The sequence below is a fragment of the Lathyrus oleraceus genome, chromosome 7, assembly GCF_024323335.1.
Source record: "Lathyrus oleraceus cultivar Zhongwan6 chromosome 7, CAAS_Psat_ZW6_1.0, whole genome shotgun sequence".
NCBI lineage: Eukaryota > Viridiplantae > Streptophyta > Magnoliopsida > Fabales > Fabaceae > Lathyrus > Lathyrus oleraceus.
In genome coordinates, this window is record NC_066585.1 from 278809962 (window position 1) to 278815961 (window position 6000).

Consider the following 6000-nt stretch of genomic DNA (forward strand, 5'->3'; position numbering starts at 1 on the left):
ACTTATTTAAAGGCAAAGTTTTACAATTAATTAGATAGCCGTAATCAATTAGGTAATTAGGTCCACATTAAAATTGATTAAATAATTAGGATGAATCTCCACATTAAAATCAGCTAAATAATTAGGTAATTCATGATGGATCTCCACAAGGGTATCCCACACATAAAGTGGAATACCTAGCCAGCCGTTTCCTCGGGAATATGTAAGCCTTTACACAATTCAGCACACGGGTTAGAACATCGAGATGAAGTACAATTGCAAATTGTACCACAAAATAAACATAATGGTCATAAAGTCAGGCCAAATAATGCAGAATTATAATAAATCTTGATCAGATAAACATAAGGCAGAACAGAAAAGAAACAAAGCAGCCACTGTCCCGTTCGCTCCTGCTTCGCCTAGCGAAGGCTTAGTGAGTGCTCGCTACGGGCTCGCTTAGCGACGTGCTAGCGAGCGACTACGGGTTTTGAGTTTGATAGCAGCGTGATCTCTGGAACCCTGAACTTTATGGCATTTAATTACAGGAATAGCATGGACAAACATTCAGGATATTCAGGCATACTTAAATTCACATGTGAAATCAAATTACATATCCGAAAATTTAATCATGATGCCTTATGTATGTAGAAATTACCGATTAAAAGCATAAAACAATAGTGATGCGCAAACCTGTTTGCAACTGAGCTGCGATGTTGAAGGCCTCTTGGTATCGGATGGAGTTGGGCGGCGGTAGCTTCGGAGCGGATGAGCGGCCTTCAGGGTTTCTTTACTCGGAACTCTTTAAGTTAGTCTCCAGGGTTTCTATGCCAGGGTTTCCGTCCGTCTTCGTCTGTCCATTTTCGTGACTGAAGTGTCGGTATTTATAGTGATTGTGGTGACCTAATGGGCTCAGAATGAAGCCCAAAAATTCTGATATTCGCAAGCTTCGCTAGGCGAGCGTGTAGCGAAGGGTTTGCTAGGCGAAGGAGTTGCTCGCCTAGCGAGCAAGCCAGTTTGGGCCATTTTCTGGATTTGGCCACCTGTGAGCTAGGCCTTTGTTCTTTTGGGATCAATGCCTTGAAAAATAAGTTGGAGTGCCTAAGAAATGCCTTGTAATATTAATGGGCAAATTTTGGGGTATGACAGCTGCCCCTGTTCAATATTCTTGAACCGAGAGAGTTAGAATGGTATGTACGCCATTCGTGGTCTGGAGGTGGAAGATTATTGAACACTTAGAATGCCCCAAAAATTTGCACTTGTCAATTAGTCTTGACGGAGACGGGCTTAAAGATGCCATCCATGAGGTTTGATGAGGGGATTTTCAGAGTGCATCGTACATCAGACGATTTCTAAAGACATGGGTGTCATACCGGGTCGTACGCTAGACCGTATGGTGAGTCATCCATTCGGCTGTCGACTTCGCTGGGGAGTCAGAATGTGTCATACACTGCTGGGGATAAGGGATCAGAATGGATCATACACTAGATCGTATCTGAATAGCAGAGTGAACCGTCCCTTAGGCTGCATCTGGGGAGGTAAAGGTCAGAATGGATCGTACGCTAGATCGTGTTTGAGTAGCAGAATGAGTTGTCCATTAGGCGGGTGACTTTATTGAGGATGAAATATCAGAATGGATCGTACGCTAGATCGTATCCGAGTTGCAGAATGAGCCGTCCATCAGGCCGGTGACTCTGCTGGGGATGAAATACTAGACTGGATCGTACGCTAGACTGTATCCGAGCTGCAGAATGGGCCGTCCATTAGGCAGTATCTGAGAGGGGTAGTCGTATGCTAGGCTACACGTCAGAATGTACCGTACGCTAGGTAGTCTCTGAGAAATGAAAGGTCCAACTGGGTCGTAAATTAGACCGTATTGGAGTAGTTGAAGGTCAGAATGGATCGTCCGTTAGATCGTGTCTGAGTGAAAGGAGTCATATGTTGAGCTGAATCAGAATGAACCGTACGTTAGACTGTATCTGATCGTATTTGTAGATGTTGCATTTGCAATAAATGGCCGGGATGGGCTTAAAGATACCATCCTTAGGAGGATAATTAACCTGAAAAATAAAGTTAGCTTCATGCCATGTCATGATGCATGAGATGTTTTATGCTTTCGACAATAAATGCGAACAATGTATGCATGCGTATGCTGTGAAATGATGTAATGAATGAATTATGCATCTGAAAAGTTCTTCCCGAGGACTCTACTGGGGAAATAAATCTCAGTCTTCTGGTTGGAGATACTGGTATCGGTGATCCTTTCTTAGCTGGGGATACTTGATTCTTATCTGATGGTAGAAATATTCGACAGAGCCTGGCTGGGAATGGAAGAGATGACCAGTCTGTCTAGTGATACCAATTTCTTCTGGGGAATAACTGGTTTTGTTGAGGAATAGAATTGGCACCCGGATTCATTGGAACGCATGGTTAGACCTTCTCCTCGATCCTGAAGTCTCGTAGTAATCGTTATTTCTATTTTATGCGCACATTTTTGGTAAACATTGATCATATTCAAATGCACATATTAATTCGAATTAAATCAATGGACGTTTATGCAAACGAAACAGAAAAAAGTAAAACAAAAGCATCTTTTGAAATAACATTGTATTGATTTTGAAAGAGGGCCTATAAACAGGCAATTTGTGTACACGGAGACAGAAATCCTAGTAAGAGGAAATCGTCAAGAAAACAAAGAGAAAGCTATGCAGAAGAATTCCTATTGATTTTAATTCCACTACTGTCATTATGTCTTCAAGCGTCTCATCTCCTGCTATCGGATAAAAGTGATTGGCTTGTTCAGTCCTTTAAATTTGGATGAAGCTGACTGAGAACAGGACATAGTCGTACGCTTTAATCCCTAATTTTTGCCTGGACCGCCTTTTCAGGTTTTCAGTCCACCAGGATACCCTTTTTTGCTCAAGCCGCCTTTTCAGGTTTTCGACTTGCCGGGTGTACATTTTTATATGTTTATCCCTAATTTTTGCCCGAACCCTTTTGGTTCGTCGGGATGCCCTTACTTTTCCCTAGGTACGTCGACCTAGCGGGTCTCTTTTATGCGTAGTATTTTTTGACTATGTCTGCGTTCACGGGATGCGGGAAGTCTTCGCCATCCATTGTAGCAAGTATCATGGCTCCACCAGAGAATACCTTCTTAACTACAAATGGCCCTTCGTATGTGGGAGTCCATTTGCCTCTGGGATCACCTTGTGGTAGAATGATGCGCTTGATCACCAAGTCGTCAATTTGATACACCTGTCTCTTGACCTTTTTGTTAAATGCCTGGGTCATGCGCTTCTGATATATCTGCCCATGACAAACAGCCGCAAGTCTCTTCTCATCAATCAAATTTATCTGATCGAGTCGAGTCTGAATCCATTCGTCTTCATCTAATCCTGCCTCCTTCATGATTCTTAGAGAGGGAACCTGAACTTCCACTGGTAAGACGGCTTCCATTCCGTAGACCAAAGAGAACGGAGTTTCCCCTGTCGAAGTGCGCATTGAAGTGCGATAACCGTGAAGAGCAAACGGTAACATCTCATGCCAATCTTTGTATGTTACTGTCATCTTTTGTATAATCTTCTTAATATTCTTATTAGCCGCTTCTACGGCGCCATTCATCTTTGGCCGGTACGGAGAAGAGTTATGGTGTTTTATGTTGAACTGCGTGCAGAGTTCAGTAATCATCTTGTTGTTCAAATTAGTACCATTGTCAGTGATAATTCTTTCAGGGATGCCATACCGACAAATGAGACTATTCTTGATGAATCGTGCCACCACATTCTTGGTGACGGAAGCAAATGAGGCTGCCTCTACCCACTTTGTAAAGTAATCAATAACAACAAGAATGAAACGATGTCCATTAGAAGCAGTAGGTTTAATCTCTCCAATCATATTAATGCCCCACATTGCAAAGGGCCAAGGTGCTGTCAACACGTTCAATGGAGAAGGAGGCACATGTACTTTATCCGCATAGACCTGGCACTTGTGACAAGTTCTGGAGTGATGGTGACAATCAGCTTCCATGGTAGACCAATAATACCCTGATCTCAGAATCTTCTTGGCCATTGTATGTCCACTAGAATGAGTCCCAAAAATACCGTCATGCATGTCTTCCATAATCTTTTCTGCTTCCTTTTTATCCATACAGCGAAGCAGAGTCGAATCATGATTACGTTTGTATAATACTCCATTACTCAGAAAGAATTTAGCGGAGAACTTCCTCAAAAATTTTCTGTCATTGATGGATGCCCCTTCAGGGCATTCCTGAGCTTCTAAATATCTTTTTACTTCGTGGAACCAAGGTTTCTCTTCTACTTCATCAGCATTAAGTTCATAACAGTATGCTGGCTCATCTAATCGTTTAATGGTGATCATGGGAGCTTCATTGTCCCATCTGACTCTGAACATAGATGACATGGTAGCCAATGCGTCTGCCAATTGATTCTCTTCTCGTGGAATATGTTCGAATGTAATTTCTTCAAAGTATGGGATTAATGTTAACACCCGCTCTCGATAAGGGATAAGATTCGGATGTTTAGTGTCCCATTCTCCCTTGATCTGACTGATTACTAAGGCTGAGTCTCCGTACACACTTAAAGACTCGATTCTTAGGTCTATAGCAGCTCTGAGTCCCAAAATACATGCTTCATACTCAGCCATATTATTGGTACAATCAAAACATAGTCTGGCAGTGAAAGGCGTGTAGCAACCCCTGGGAGAAATAATTACAACACCAACACCATTGCCCAATGCATTAGAAGATCCGTCAAAAACCATAGTCCATCGGGACCCCAGTTCGGGTCCTTCATCCGGTCTAGGTTCTTCATAATCAGTGACCAGCATGACATCCTCATCTGGGAACTCAAAATTCATAGATTGGTAATCATCCACCGCTTGATGAGCCAAATGATCAGCTAGCACGCTTCCTTTGATTGCTTTCTGGGTAGTATACTGGATATCATACTCTGTTAAAATCATCTGCCATCTTGCTATTCTTCTGGAGAGGGCAGGTTTCTCAAATATGTATTTGATAGGGTCCATCTTAGAAATCAACAAAGTGGTATGATTCAACATATACTGTCTTAGTCGGCGAGCAGCCCAGGCCAAAGCACAGCAAGTTCTCTCGAGCAGTGAGTATCTTGTTTCACAGTCAGTAAACTTTTTGCTAAGGTAGTAGATGACATGCTCTTTTCGACCAGACTCGTCATGTTGCCCCAACACGCACCCCATTGAATTTTCTAACACGGTCAAATACATGATTAGAGGTCTTCCTTCAAGTGGTGGTATCAGAATGGGAGGTTCCTGGAGATACTTCTTGATTTTATCAAAAGCTTCTTGACATTCATCATTCCATACCATCTCTTGATTCTTCTTCAGTAACTTGAAGATGGGTTTGCAGGTAGCGGTCAAATGGGAGATAAATCGAGCAATGTAATTCAAACATCTCAAGAAACCTCTGACTTCCTTATCTGTACGGGGAACTGGCATTTCTTGAATAGCGCTCACCTTAGCCGGGTCAACCTCAATTCCTTTACCACTGACAATAAATCCCAAGAGTTTACCGGATCTTACTCCAAAGGTGCATTTGTTCGGGTTCAATCTCAACTTGTACTTCTTCAACCTCTCGAACAGTTTGTATAAATGATCGAGATGTTCTCATTCAGTATGAGATCTAGCTATCATGTCATCCACATATACCTCTATTTCATGATGGATCATATCATGGAACAAAACCACCATAGCGCGCCGGTACGTTGCCCCGGCGTTCTTTAGACCGAATGGCATTACTTTGTAACAGAAAGTGCCCCATTGCGTCACGAACGTAGTTTTCTCCCTGTCCTCAGGCGCCATCTTAATCTGGTTATAACCTGAGAATCCATCCATGAAGGAGAATACTTTGTGTTGAGCGGTGTTATCTACCAGAACATCGATGTGCGGGAGTGGAAAGTCATCTTTGGGACTCGCTTTATTCAAATCTCTGTAGTCTATACACATTCGCACCTTACCGTCCTTCTTTGGCAC